The sequence below is a fragment of the Amblyraja radiata genome, chromosome 11 (assembly GCF_010909765.2).
Source record: "Amblyraja radiata isolate CabotCenter1 chromosome 11, sAmbRad1.1.pri, whole genome shotgun sequence".
NCBI lineage: Eukaryota > Metazoa > Chordata > Chondrichthyes > Rajiformes > Rajidae > Amblyraja > Amblyraja radiata.
The window spans coordinates 58133442-58148930 of record NC_045966.1 but is presented as its reverse complement, the minus strand read 5'-3'; positions in this window follow the sequence as shown (position 1 = coordinate 58148930).

The window sequence follows — 15489 nt, the reverse complement described above, 5'->3', positions numbered from 1 at the left end:
CTGTTAGTGGGGGGGGGGGCTTCGAGCAATTTTGCTGCCTTATTTCTTAGCTCATAATCGTGTAGAGATAGCAGAAGCACTCGCAAAAGATTTTTGGGAAGATTGTGAAAGATGCTATAACCTATTTTGTTGTGCACTCTGTTTTCTGACAGCATATAATGTGGGCTGCAATGTCCCCACTTCACATGGAACCGTTTCTCTGTGCTCCCTTTCACACACTGAGACCCAGTTCTTTACCTCTAACAAAGTGAACGTTGAACTTTGAACTTGCTGTGGCCCCGGTTCCTGAGCATCCTTGAATATCATTGAGGCCCTGGTTACTGTGCTGTTTTGGAAATCGCTTGGTTCCATTTCAATGCTCCTATGAAACACGCCAGTTTCTCTCACAAACTCACTTGAACCATAAAGGGTTCACTGGATAACTTATTGTGTTATTGTGTGACCTCCCTAAAATGTTGAATTATCAGGGTATTGGATTATCAAAGGCGTAACTTCCAATAGTGTGGAAAATCTGCTGGTCGGGCACCACCAAAGTACGGGACATGCCGGATCAATGGGATTTTTATGTCTTTGCAGGAATAGGTCACTTACACTCAAGTTGCAATAGCTGGTCAGTTATCCACTCACTCCATTTACCTGACTGGGTACAGCCAAATCAGCATCATCCTAGCATTGAAACAGAGACAAGCTGGAAAAGCACGGGTGCATCTTGGTCTTTCAATTTCTCCCTCGTATCCAAGTATATCTTTCTCCATATGGCATAATTAAATCTAACTGTACGTGCATGTACACTTACTTCTGTATAAAGGAACAAAGTAATTTGGGTGTTTCAGAGCTGAAGTTTTAACTGTAAACAGGAAATATGTTTGGGTGTGTTGAGCTGTAGCTATTGAACCATGCAGTGGCTTGTATCCAAGGTACCTTTGAATAGGGTGCAATTGGGGTCATTCAGATATGCAAATGTATTACTAAAAAAGGATGTGCTTACATGTTTCAGTTATTATTAGAATATGAATGCGTGGCAGGTTTTATGCCTTGTGATCTGGTGAGTGCGTTCTTTTTAGAGTAAAATGTTTATGTTGCTTTATTGCTTTTTGTTTCTTCGCAACTCCAGCATTTTTCATTGAGCTCTGAGCTGGAACAGAGTACAAAAATCCGGTGGGAGCATTAGAAGTAAACAAGGGCATCAAATGCCGTTGGTTTGCATGGCTGCTTTGGCTCATGCAGTATGTCCCTCACCTCTGGGCCAGAAGGTGAAAGGTTCATGATTAACCTCAGCTCGCCGTTGAAGACACCCCCACCTCTGTTCCTGATTCTTTCAGGTTCCAAGATTCAATTGCTCACCACCAAAGATCCTATAGCGAGCAGGATAGCTCACTCGACGAAAAAGACGTAGTACGGTCATGGGCAGATTCATGGGTAATTTTCGCCCCCATTTCCGTAACCAGCTTCCGTCTCCACACCAAAGATCCCATAGCGGGGGAAAGATACTAGTGCGGAGACGGAAGTTGGTTACGGAAACATCCTCGTAAAAATAAAAGTTCTTTGGTAAAAATGTTCTCCTCATTTTCAGAATTATAATTTATTAACACAACTGTTCCCCCGCAACGTTGATTACACTGCGAGTCGGGTCGGGTTACTGAAATGGATGAAAAAAAGGCCCACGTTCTGCTCCTTTGCATTCTACACGTCAGTCCATTGCATTTAGAAGGAGGGGTCTATCTTGCTCCTCTATAGGATCCTTGTTCACCACTGTGCCCAATAGATGTGAGGGAATCACTATGCTTAACATCACCCAGCTGATGAGCAAAACCAGAAGAGAACCTTCCCATCAAATTACAAACTTCTTACTGTCAACCAGAATTAATTTCCTTTTACTTTATATATTTTTTTGCAAAATTGCATTTTTCTTACTGCTTGGAGGCCAATCTTTCTTTTCTAGCCCCAAATCCAACATGGACCATTCGTGAGTAACTCAGCGGGGCAGGCAGCATCTCTGGAGAGAAGGAATGGGTGACGTTTCGTGTTCCTACTCTCCAGAGATACTGTCTGACCCGCTGAGTTACTCTAGCTTTTTGTGACTAACTTTAGTTTAAACCAGCATCTGCCGTTCCTTCCTAGACACGGACCATTCAGGACCTGATCTCTGAGCCCTTTTCTCATGTGTATTGTTTATAATGCAGTGATGCTTGGGTATATTCCCAGCAATTTCACTATGATTGCAAATAGTTGTGAACAACATCACTTTTACATCATCAACAATAAAAATAGATGAGGTGGAGAGGCTTTTCAGAAAGCCAATGTGACAATGTTTCCCCCTCGACTCTTAAGCTCTGTGCCAAACAGCTGGCACCGGTATATACAGACATTTTTAACCAGTCCCTGCAAACATGTACTGTCCCTGCCTGCTTCAAAGTCTCCACTATTGTCCCTGTACCCAAAAAGGCAAGGATTACTGGCCTTAATGACTACAGGCCTGTCGCACTGACATCTGTAGTCATGAAGACACTTGAAAGGCATGTGCAGGCCAAGCTGAAAAATATCACGATCCTATCTGGACCCTATTCAGTTTGCATATTGGGCCAATAGATCTGTGGATGATACAGTCAACCTGGGCCTGCACTTCACCCTACAGCACCTCTTTGTTGATTTTAGCTCTGCATTCAACACCATTGTGCCAGAGCTACTACACTCCAAACTTTACGAGTTGACTGTGCCTGAACCCCTCTGTGCGTGGATCACCAGCTTCCTGACAGACAGGAAGCAACATGTGAGGCTGGGAAAGCACATCTCAGACGCGCAAACGCTCAGCATAGGAGCACCGCAAGGCTGCGTACTCTCTCCTCTCCTCTACTCTGTCTACACCAATGACTGCACCCCCACAGACACCTCTGTCATGCTTCTCAAGATCCTCGCATAGGTCCCCTGGACGACACAGCCCTGATTGGACTGATCCAGGATGGGGAGGAATCTGCCTACATACAGGAAGTGTCACAGCTGGCGTCCTGGTGCCATCGCAACAATCTAGAGCTCAATGCTCTTAAGACAGTGGAATTGATTGTAGACTTTAGGAGAGCTCCCTCTCCCCTCACCCCACTCACCGTCAACAACATCACATTCATATCTGTGGAGTCTTTTAAGTTCCTGGGAACCATCATCTCCAAGGACCTTAAGTGGAGGGCTACCATCGACTCCACAGTCAAAAAGGCACAACAGAGGATGTAATTCCTACGGCAGCTGAGGAAGCACAATATGCCACAGACAATGATGGTCCAATTCTACACGGCCATAGTAGAGTCTGTTCTCACCTTCTCCATCATGGTCTGGTTTGGCTCAGCCACCAAGCCCGACACCTGGAGGCTGCAGCGAATCGTCCGATCAGCAGATGTAACCTTCCCTCCAGTGATGAACTGTACATTGCAAGGGCCAGGAAGCGAGCGGGCAAGATCATCTCTGACCGCTCTCACCCTGGCCTCAAACTCTTTGAATCACTTCCCTCTGGAAGGCGAATCCGGATTGTCAAAGCTGCCACAGCCAGACATAAAAACAGTTTTTATCCGCGAGTAGTTGCTCTACTCAACAGCCAAAAATCTGTAGCCTCCATTTCATCTGGTATTTTGTTGGTTCACATGCTTGATCAATGGTGTTTTATCATTAATGTTTTATTATTATTAATGTTTACTGTTTTCGGAGTCATTCGTAACTGTCACTGTATGTCATGTTGTTACTTGTGGGCGGAGTGCCAAGGCAAATTCCTTGTATGTGAATACTTGGCCAATAAACTTACTTACTTACTTTAAAGTGTTTTTTGGTTTGAAAATGCTTGCTAAAAGTGTGTTTTGGTTTGAAAATGCATAAGTTGCCTTTGGTTTGAGAATGCTAAAGTTGCCTTGCCTAATTGTAAAGTTGGTTTGAGAATGCCAAAGTTGCCTTGCCTAATTGAAAAGTTGGTTTGAGAATTCCAAAGTTGCCTTGCCTAATTGAAAAGTTGGTTTGAGAATGCAAAAGTTGCCTTGCCGTCTATATAATTAAAAGTTTAATCTTGACCATTGCATGTTTGCACTGTATATTGATTGTAGGAAAAATGCTATCACGTACGGCTGTGATTTTTGGCCATAATTGGTATTACTCAGAGTCCCCTCCACTTATCAGGTGCCGAGGATTTTTCCCATCGATGAAAAATAAAAGAGTTATTAGTGTTTAAAAAATGTTGAGATTCTCTCTCCTATCAATCACGCCATGAAGTCCATGCTCCTTCTGGTGGGAGGGACTATAAAACCTCGGTGTGGGCGTGGCTCAGTCTCTGCAAGCAGGGGGAGGGAGAGGCCACAACTCTTTGTCTTTAGTGGCCTTGCACCCTGCTTGAAGTGGTAGGAAACTGCAGTCGAATTTGGTGGCCTTAGAATATAGAATAGTTTATTTATTGTCATTGTAACATGAACTATGTACAACAAAATTTAAAAATGTCAGCCAGTCAGTGCACCATTCAAACATTTCTAAAAGCTAACGATACATACAAGGTAAAATATTAAAAAAAGATAAACAACTAAAATAAATATCATGAAAGTAGCACGCATAAACACCCAACCCTACATCCTTCTGTGGATTTCACAGTGTACCACAGTCCCTTAGTATGTATCGCCCCTGCGTTCCTTGGTGGCTACATTTAGTGCCTTTATAGCAGTGGGGTAAAAACTGTTTTTAAGTCTGTTTGTCCTTGTCCTTGTAGATCTGTACCGTCTGCCTGACGGCAACAGTTCAAACAGGGAGTGTCCGGGGTGGGAAATATCCTTCATAATACTCTGGGATTTTTTGATGCAGCGGGAACTGTGTAAGTCCTCCAAGGTAAGGAGAGGGCAGCCGACAATCCTCTGGGCATTGTCAATGGCCCTCTGGAGCGCTTTCCTCTGAGCCGCTGTGCAGCTGGTGTACCATACGCATACACAGTATGTTAGGATGCTCTCAATGGAGCACCGATAAAAGGACAGCAGCAGTCTCTGAGTGATGTTATTCTTCCTGAGCACCCTCAGGAAGTGTAGTCTCTGCTGGACCTTTTTCAGCAGCGCAGAGGTGTTCATGCTCCACGTCAGGTCCTCCTCAATATGGATTCCCAGGAAGCGGAAATACGCCACCCTCTCCACACAGTCCCCTCTGATAGTTAATGGTACCATGTCTGTTTTATTCTTCCTGAAGTCTATTATTATTTCCTTTGTCTTTAAGGTGTTGAGGAGCAGGTTATTTTCTCCACACCACACTGTCAGCTGCTCCACCTCATCCCTGTAGGCGTACTCGTCCCCCCCGGAGATGAGTCCCACCACCGTAGTGTCATCCGCTGTGGTGGGCGGGGGTGCAGTCATGTGTGTAGATGGTGTAGAGCAGGGGGCTCAGCACGCAGCCCTGTGGAGAGCCAGTACTGAGGCTGAGGGCCGTGGATGTGTGATGGCCCACTCTGACTCTCTGGCTGCGACCCGACAGGAAGCTATTTATCCACATGCAGGTGGAGTGTGGAAGTCCCAAGTCCCCCAGTTTGTCCACCAGTTTGTGGGGAAGGATGGTATTAAAAGCAGAGCTGTAGTCCACAAAGAGCATCCGCACGTAGCTCCCCCGCTGCTCCAGGTGGGACAGTGCAGCATGGAGAGCTGTGGCTACAGCGTCCTCTGTAGATCTATTCGCTCTGTACGCAAACTGGTGGGGGTCTTGCACCCTGCTTGAAGTGGTAGGAAACTGCACTCGAATTTGGTGGCCTTGCACCCTGCTTGAAGTGGTAGGAAACTGCACTCGAATTTGGTGGCCTTGCACCCTGCTTGAAGTGGTATGACACTGCACTCGAATTTGATGGCCTTGCACCCTGCCTGAAATGGCAGGAAACTGCACTTGAATTTGGTGGCCTTGCACCCTGCTTGAAATGGAATTTCAAGGAACAGCCGTGAGTCAACTACCAGCCCACCAGCCTTGAGTGAGTGAGCTGCCAGCACACCAGGGTTGAGTGACTGAGCCGTCAGCCCAAGAATCCATTCGGCCCACAATGTCCATTCTAACCCTTTGGAAATCTGTCCGTTCAGCCCACAACACCCATACTAGCGCTCCAGAAAGCCCCCCCCCCCCCACTGGCCAACAATATTGTAATTGTTGGAGAGGTGGAATATAGCGTTGGGGGACTATCCCTCCCGTGTGAAGCTGGGACCCAACCGGTCCCGCTTAGTCTAGTACATAACTATTTTGCACTCCCTACATTTTGGCAGAAAATAATCTGCTTTGATTGCTGCAGGTTCTTATTTGATCTCTTTATTCTCTAGTCTTTAAATTTAGTCATTTTTGGAGTGAATTGACGCTGTTTAGGGCCTGTCCCACTTTGCGATTTTTTTTTGGGCGACTGCCGGCGTCATATCAATGTTGCCAAAAGGTGACCTGATACGTCAGTCAATGATGCCGGCAATCGCCAAAAAAATTGGCAAGTGGGATAGGCCCTTTAGCTGTAGAATTTGCAATTTGATACGAACACAGGCACAATCCATGCCTCATTGTCCAAGCTATTAGCTGATGCAGTGGCTAAAATTAACTTTGTTTCTTGTTGGATACGTTCCTGGAGGTTTCAACATAATTTCCCATCTGAGTTTATCCTGAACGGACCTAATCAACAATCAACATGCACATCATTCCCAGCGCTAACTGGAAATGGAAAGTAGAAATTTACGACCCAATATGACGATGAAATAGTCTTCATCTCCATTCTTTTCACAATATTTAAGTAATTTTTAATATATTACTTTTAATATGTTACTAATTTATATATACAAATGGTATGATTAGAAAATATGTTTATCTGAGTAATTGGAGCTGAGAGAGAAATCTTGACCGGGTTACCACAGAGATGAAACCCCTGATCTACTTCAAAGCAATATTTCAGCAACTAATGTCCTACTGAGAGGATGAATTAGGTGTTCCCTTTGCATTCCAACTTAAATACTGGTTCGCCAAAACTATACTGGCATAGAGCTGTAACTATAGTGGGGATACAAGTCCATAGCGAACAAGATCAGGGATGTCCCACAATAATCAGAGCAGGGGTGCATCACAGTGGTTTAGCGGTCGAGTTGCTGCCTTACGGCGCCAGAGACCCGGGTTCAATCCTGACCTCGGGTGGTATCTGTACAGAGTTTGTATGTTCTCCCTGTGACCACATGGATTTCTCTGGGTGCTCTGGTTTCTTCCCACATTCCAAAGACGTGCAGGTTATTTGGCTTCCATAAAACAATTGTCTAGTGTATGGGTGATCGCTGGATGTCGTGGACTTGGTGGGCCAAAAGGCTTGTTCCTACAATGTATCTCTAAACTAAACTAAACTAAAGATCAAAAAATAGTTCCAGTGAGACACTTAAACTCAGTTCGTCATGACTAAATATTTGAGAAAGCCAGTTAACGGACTGAAATTGTGTAATTACTGTGCATAATGTGTAGAGTTCTTTCACAGAGTGAAACCTAAATGAATGATTTGTGTGTATGCGAGTAAGTCATGTGTGATGTAATGGCATCATCATTGTGTGACGTAAGCACCCATATTAGTTATTGTCAACAAACCTTACACTGAATCCTTTTGTTGTGAAGCTCCTACTGTCTCCTAGAGGTTAGTATAAGTAGTACTTGCTGGCACTAGCATTTAGATCACAGATCTGCTCCAAACACCTTTCTGAAAATAAGCCTAACGTTCTCTTTTTTAGCTGACTGGTGCAGTATTTACTGTCTCAATAGTTGTGCATTGTAGTTGTAATGTTGAACGACACACTGTCTATTTGGATGACATTCACAAGCCAGTCAAATCAGTGGTGGAATCACTTAATTCAAATAATTAAGAGTAAAGTCTGTCCCATCAAAGTCCCATTTATTAGTACAGGTGCCAAGGGTGTAAGGATGTTATGGGGAGAAGGCAGGAGAATGGGGTTGGGAGGGAGAGATAGATCAGCCATGATTGAATGGCAGAGTAGATTTGAGGATGTAACTAGGAAAATGGACATGGGAGAGCCAGTGGACATAGTGTACCTGGACTTTCAGAAAGCATTTGATAAGGTCCCACATTGGAGATTAGTGGGCAAAATTAGGGCACGTGGTATTGGCGGTAGAGTGCTGACATGGATAGAAAATTGGTTGGCAGGCAGTGGTAAAGATAGCGGAGTCAGGGGATATGGGGAGAAGGCAGGAACGGGGTACTGATTGGGGATGATCAGCCATGATCACATTGAATGGCGGTGCTGGCTCGAAGGGTCGAATGGCCTACTCCTGCACCTATTGTCTATTGTCTATTGTCTATAGATTTGATGGGCCGAATGGCCTAATTGTGCTCCTATCACTTATGACCTCATGACCTTATGACATAACCTTAAAGTCTCCATTAAAATAATAGAGGTAGGACGTCCATCAAATTAATGGGGAGTACGTATGTGTTTAGTCTTTGTTAACCCTTTTGGCTTTGAACACTTGATTCATTTTTGATCCTCCCTTTCACCATTGAACTGTGGAAGTCAATGCCTTGCCAAAGGCTTGGCCTCAGTATGCTTGCTGTGATCTCTGAGCCGAAGGAGTGATAAAAGACCACTCCTGCTTTGTCCCCTTGAAGGAAAACAATGCATTGTCCACGATTAGATGCAAAATGCTGGAGTAACTCAGCGGGACAGGCAACATCTCTGGAGAGAAGGAATGGGTGACTTTTTGGGTCGAGACTCTTCTTCAGACTCTACCCGAAACGTCACACATTCCAGAGATGCTATCTGTCCCGCTGAGTTACTCAAGCATTTTGTGTCTACCATCGATTTAAACCAGTATCTGCAGTTCCTTCCTACACACATAGTCCACACTTACCTGCTTGACAAAATTCACCATTGCATGGCATGGGGTTCACAGACATCAGCTGCAGGATACTGGACATCACAAAGCCAAATGTTTTAACCTTGCTTTGGATTCATTTTGATCAATACTAACTTTACATTTACAAACAGTTGGAGGACAAATTGAAAAAGAAGGGAGAAGATGAGAAAAATGTATTTTAATATACAACAAGTTCATGTTCACAAGTTATAGACCATTCGGCCCATTGAGTCTATTCCGCCATTCAATCATGGGTGATCTCTGCCCCCTAATCCCATTTTCCTACCTTCTCCCCGTAACCCTTGACACCCGTTCTAATCAAGAATTTGTCCATCTCTGCCTTAAAAAGGATCCACTGACTCATGATTATGACAGGGTTCTGTTCCTGAGAACGGTTTGGAACTCAAACTGTTTGTAAGTTGAAAGTGAACAACATCAGGGTGTGGGGGAGGGTCACGGGATGGGTGTGATGGGAGAACGGGCAGGGGCAGGAAGAGTGGCCAGCAACCAACATCTCCGACTCGGCGAGTGAACGAGTGAGTCAGCTCAGTGCGTAGATTGTTGCAACTCAGAGAGGAAGGGGAGAAGGAACATGGACAGTGGAATTGTCCCATGCCCACCCGGCATAAGATGCTTTCATTCACACAGCAACCTGCAAATCCATCCCATCAGTCTCCCAAATGGTTGCCTGTATTTAAGAGCTGTCCATTAGTTAGGCCAGAGAGGACCTGCAGCATCCCAAGTCCATGTCTCAAAGCCTGATTCAAGCTCCAGAGCCGGGCTGAAGGAGAGTACTGTGAATTGCTTTTCACATGGTGTATTTACTTGATATTGGCCAATTCTGTACAATACCCTACATTTTGCTGACCCTCCTAAAATCCCAGGATCCGGTATGATTCACCAGAGGAGAATAAAAAGTTGCAATGGGGCGGCACGGTGGTGCAACGGTGGAGTTGCTACTTACAGCGCCAGAGACCCAGGTTCAATCCTGACTATGGGTGCTATCTGTATGGAGATTGCATGTTCTCCCCATGACCGGGTGGGTTTCATGCGAGATCTTTGGTTTCTTCCCACACTCCAAAGACGTACAGGTTTGTATGTAAATTGGCTTGATATAAATATAAGTGTGTGTAGCATAGTGTTAATGTACGGGGATCGCTATTCAGTGCAGACTCGGTGGGCCGAAGAGCTTGTTTCTTCACTGTATCTCTAAACTAAACTAAACTAAAGTGTAGTTTTCAGCATTCACTGGGAGTAATCCTGGTGTCTTCTTGCTTAATGAGGTGAATACATTTGCAGGACCTAATGGGATCTATTCCAAGTTATTATTAGTATTATTAGTATTATTATTATTAAACATTAATTCGGACTCAAGGTCCAGACAAGGGACAACATTACATAAAAATGCATTTCATATAAAAACATCATAAAATACATATAAAATCTTAGTATATCACTTCTCAAAGCATCGTAAATTATATTCAAAAAAAAAATACCTGATTTAAAATCCAGAATAAAAAAGAAAGATCAGTGTCCTACAACGAGACAGCGATACCATTGTCTCCACAACTGGGATTCGTTGCGTGTAGTGCTAAACATTATGTTTGACAAGGCCACGATAATTACATTTTTAGAGTCATTTATCCTGCAAATGAATTTATACATATGATTTCTTAGGATAGCTTCTAAAGTACTGATTCCTACAGCCAGGGCGGAAATCCCGGGGGGGGGGGGGGGGCAGGGGGGACACGATTGCCTGCGCTATCTGGGTTGAAGTGAGGGACAACTTGAAGAGCCCGCCAGCCCGCATGCGCATCAATCTTCAGAGCATCTGTATGAAAACCACAGACCACTTGCACAAACTTAAACTATAGAAAGATTAATAACCATTGATTTACCAAATTATCTTTATGAGATTCAGGGTTGGGAGTGGAGGGCACGTAGTCCCTCACTTCAACTTCTCATAAAATAAAGATCAAACTTCAAGCGGTAAGTTCTCATTTAATTCTTCTATTTTATATCAGTCACGTGAGTGACTACGTGAAGCCTTCAAAGCTCTGTGGTTTCATGCAGTAAACCAATCTGTGTGTGAAACACTTAAACAGATAAACCATAAATGGTAGAAAAGACATGGGTTATTAACAACATGATGCTAACTTGCATACATGTCCATTGCCCTTAATTGGACCACCGTCCCAATTGGCTTTGAGTTAGATAATAACTCATGCAACACTGTTCAGAATTATATCTGCAATCATCCAGGCATATTCAACCAAATTTTATAACTTCTGAAAGAGCACTATATAAGTCTCCTGCTGTTGCAAGAAGATGTCCAAATGAGAATATCCATTCTATTGGCTGCTAATGAGCCAGCCCCCTTGGAAGAGCGAGACTTGAAATTATTTGAATTCACACCCGCTATTAGCTGCTTACACTCCATTCATGTTGAGATGGTCTGCACCAGCAATCTCTTGAGAAAACTATTAATGATAGTGAAAAGATACTATACAGCCCATGCTGCCAGTAAATCCAAACCCAGGGTGACAGACTGCTCCATTTCGGAGTTTTACGGAGGTTAGTAAAGAGACCTTACCTGCCAGCGTCTCTGAGCCCAGGTCGACCTGCTTGTTGGAGCTTCAGCGAAGTTCCATTGCAGACCCTGTCTGACCACATCTTCAGCCCCACGCTTGCCAGACAGCTCTTTTCCAGAGCTAAAAAGCGATATTGCTGTGCAAGGTAGGCCTGCCAGCATTTCTGAGCCCAATGGGACAGACTACTTCTTTGGCCTACAGCCTCTTTAGAGCCTTGCTGGAGCTTTACTGTGCAGGTCACGCTACCAGTTACTCCCAGCCTGGTTTGACAGGCCGCTCCTTCGACCCCTTCTGCTCCTTCGGAGCCTTATCGGAACTCACTGAACAGGCCGCGCCTGCCATTACTCCAAGTCTGCCTCGACAAGCTACTCCTGCGGCCTTCTGCCTTTTTTGGAGCCTTTGATGGAGCTCACTGTGCAGATTGAGCTGCCAGTTTCTCCCAGCCTGGATCGACAGGCTGCTCCTGAGGCCAGCTGGTCCTTCGGAGCTTCAGCGGGGCTTCCTGCCCCTTGAATACAGGGTGAAAACCCGCCGGAATACTGGAGCTTTACCCACATAGGATGGTACTCCACCCCCGTAGCCACCTTAAATTTCCCCTGCAAGTCTTCAACTTGCTACTTTTTTTGTATCAAAAATAACTTGTTTATTAACGATCTCAATACAAAAACCGTGGTAACACACCCACCAGCATATTACAAAATCACCAAATTATCTCAACACTAAATTTTCAAACACCTATGTTACAATCCTTACAAATATACTAAATAACTACTATACAACCGTGTCCCTCTCTAACACCTCCTGGGCGCGACGTAACCCCGGTAGAGAGGCAAGCATCTGGCTCGGGCAAAGCCCTCTTCTGCCTGGCGCCGTGACTCAGGCCTAGGAGCAACCCAACCAGGACATCTTCAGCCCTGCCTAATCCCTAGATCCCGTCACCAGTCTTTCGGTTGCTGACAGCAGAGCCACTCCTCCCTTTGCGGAACCCAGGTGGAGTGGCGGTGCTCCTTGCCCTCCGGATCTTGATTACAAGGGATGCTCTACAGGTCCTTCTACCATCAACAGGAACGATGCTGCTCTTGGTCTTGGCTTCCTCTATTGATGTGTTGTGACAGTGGGCAAATGTAGTGGGTCGAGGTTATTGTTGAGGTCGGAATTGATATTCACCATAAACAACCTCTTAAATCACTTGATCACGACAGACGTTAGGGCCACTGGTCGATAGTCGTTGAGTCATCTCACCTTGCTCTTCTTGGGCACCGGTATTATTGATGCCCTCTTAAAGCAGGTGGGAACCTCAGACCTCAGTAATGAGAGGTTGAAAATGTCCGCAAAACTCCAACCAGTTGGTCTGCACAGGCTTTGAGAACTCGACCGGGTATACCATCAGGTCCAGGTGCTTTCCGACTTTTTAGCGACTGTCTTCGACCTTCTAGCTCGAGGGCACTTGCCTGAAAAGCCTCGAACTGGATCGATCATCAGCGATGAAACCGCGAGCCGGATCGACCGTCTGCACACACACACACACACACACACACACACACACACACACACACACACACACACACACACACACACACACACACACACACACACACACACACACACACACACACACACACACACACACACACACACACAAAAACACATCGCAAAGGTGGGGGCCAGGGAAAGCGGGGGAGCGCTGTCTGAAATTCACACCCGTGATGAACAGGAAGTTAAAAGATGGCTGGGTAAGTCCTTCAGAGAGTGTGGGTGGGGGGGGGGAGAGAAGGGGAGAGAAGGGGAGAGAAGGGGAGAGAAGGGGAGAGAAGGGGAGAGAAGGGGAGAGAAGGGGAGAGAAGGGGAGCAAAGGGGAGCAAAGGGGGGAGAAGGGGCGGAGAAGGAGTGGAGACACTTTTAAAAAGCCAGACACATTTTAATAAAGTTTAGCGGGCATTTAACATTACCAGTCGGTTTACTTTTTTTCTCAACGAGCTTTACCTTAGACTAGCCTCGATTACCTACGAATAACATGCCGACCTACTACGATCTACTTCAACTAAACCCACGAGTAAAAGAATATAGATTTTTTCCATGGCAACCTTTTTTTACTCACGGGCATTTTTCAGCATGTTTAAAAATACGCCGCGACCTAGCTGAGGCCTCGAGTGCGAGGGGACTACTCTCGAGCATGAAGGAGAGTTACAAAGACCACCTAGGACCTCGTGTCAACCATTCTGCGAGTATGAGTCGAGAGCAAGCCCTTCTGAACTCGCGGATTAGGTCGCCGCAGTGGGACAGCCCCTTAAGTGAAAACCACATAGTTAACGTCAGCTCCCTTAACAGCATTTGTGCAGAGGGATCTTGGGGTCTACATCTCTAGCTCCTTGAAAGTGGCATCACAAGTAGATCGAGTGGTACAGGCAGGCATGTGGTATGCCTTCATTCATCACTCTGGGCATTGTAATTAAGAGTCAGGAGGTCAGTTTGGGGCTTTAAAGAACTTAGGTTAGGCACCGTTTGGAGTAATGTGTGTTGTTTCCAGATGTCGTACTACAGGAAGGATATGGTGATTTTGGAGAGGTTTCAGGCGAGGCCTCTCACAATGCTGCGTCGATTAGAGGGGTATCATCTATAAAGAGAAGTTGGAGAAACTTGGATTGTTTTCTGTGGAGCATCGGAGGTTGAGAGGAGACCTGATAGAAGTTTCTAAAATTATGAGAGGCATAGATACGGGGGGTGACAGTCAGCACATTTCCCAGGGTGGAAACATCAAAGGCTAAAAGGCATAGTTTTAAGGAGGAAAGTTTAAGGAAGACAAGCGGTGCAAGTTTTTGACACAGAAAGTTGTGGGTGCTGGAACATGCTGTCAGGGGTGGTGATGCAAGCAGATTTGATAGTGATGTACCTGTAGGCTTTTACAAAGGCACATAAATAGAGGGACGTAGATCGCACACAGGCAGAAGAGGTTAGTTTGGCATTTATTCTGCAGAGACATTGTTGGTCTTCTAATATTCTATGTATGAAGAGAGTGAGTAGAATAACCTTGATCTTCCTCTAATAGTAGCTCCATCGTGTTTCCTCTGCCAAAGCTGAGTGAGAAACTCATAAAGGTGTAACACCAACAGTTGCTGCAGTGTGGCCCCCACCATCACTGCTCCCTACTTCTGGAATGGGGATCATGACAGAAGCCTCCTCGTGGCGATCCCCGGAAACGACGACACGATGCACTCTGTGACGTGTCGGGCGACCAATTCTGTCAACATGGTGGATGACGACAGCGAGCTATACGTCGTCTGATACACGAGAGAACAAACTTCTGGAGCTATGAAGTTGCAGTTCTTTTAGCCGTGCCACTGTGCTAACCCTCAGACCAACCTGATTAAAACAACGTGGATTTGTAGATCCCTTTCCACAGTGTTGAATTTACACAGAGGCTGAAGTTCTTCTCTCAGGAAGGTGCTGTCTCACTCGGAGGTGATTCAAGAGGCATATCCCAGAAGACTCTCATTCCAAGGGAAACATCAGCAGCAGGTTTTCGGCAGGTGTTTCCCCCCTTGATATTCACCATTTCCGCCAACTCAGCCCACCTCTCCATGGCTTTAATAAGTAATTAGTGCTCAACAATGTCTCTACTATGCTGCCTTTGATATGTTGCAGGACTTTCTAAAGATTGAGACATTTATTGGCCATGTCCAAGTTGATTTAAATTGAACCTATATCATAGAACAAAGAGACATGCCCTTTTTCAGTTTCAGTTTACTTTATTGTCACGTGTACCGAGGTGCAGCGAAAAGCTTTTGTTGCGTGCCATCCAGTCAGCGGAAAAAACAATACATGATTACAATCGAGCCATTTACAGTCATCGATCAATCAATCAATCAATTTTATTTGTATAGCACATTTAAAAACAACTCACGTTGACCAAAGTGCTTCACATCAGTGCAGGTACTAATGTGCTACATACAAATGAACACAGACCTAACAATACATACATAAACTGTTTATAGCGCCCCCTCAGAGGGCCTCAAAAATGTTAGCGAGTAGAAATAGGTTT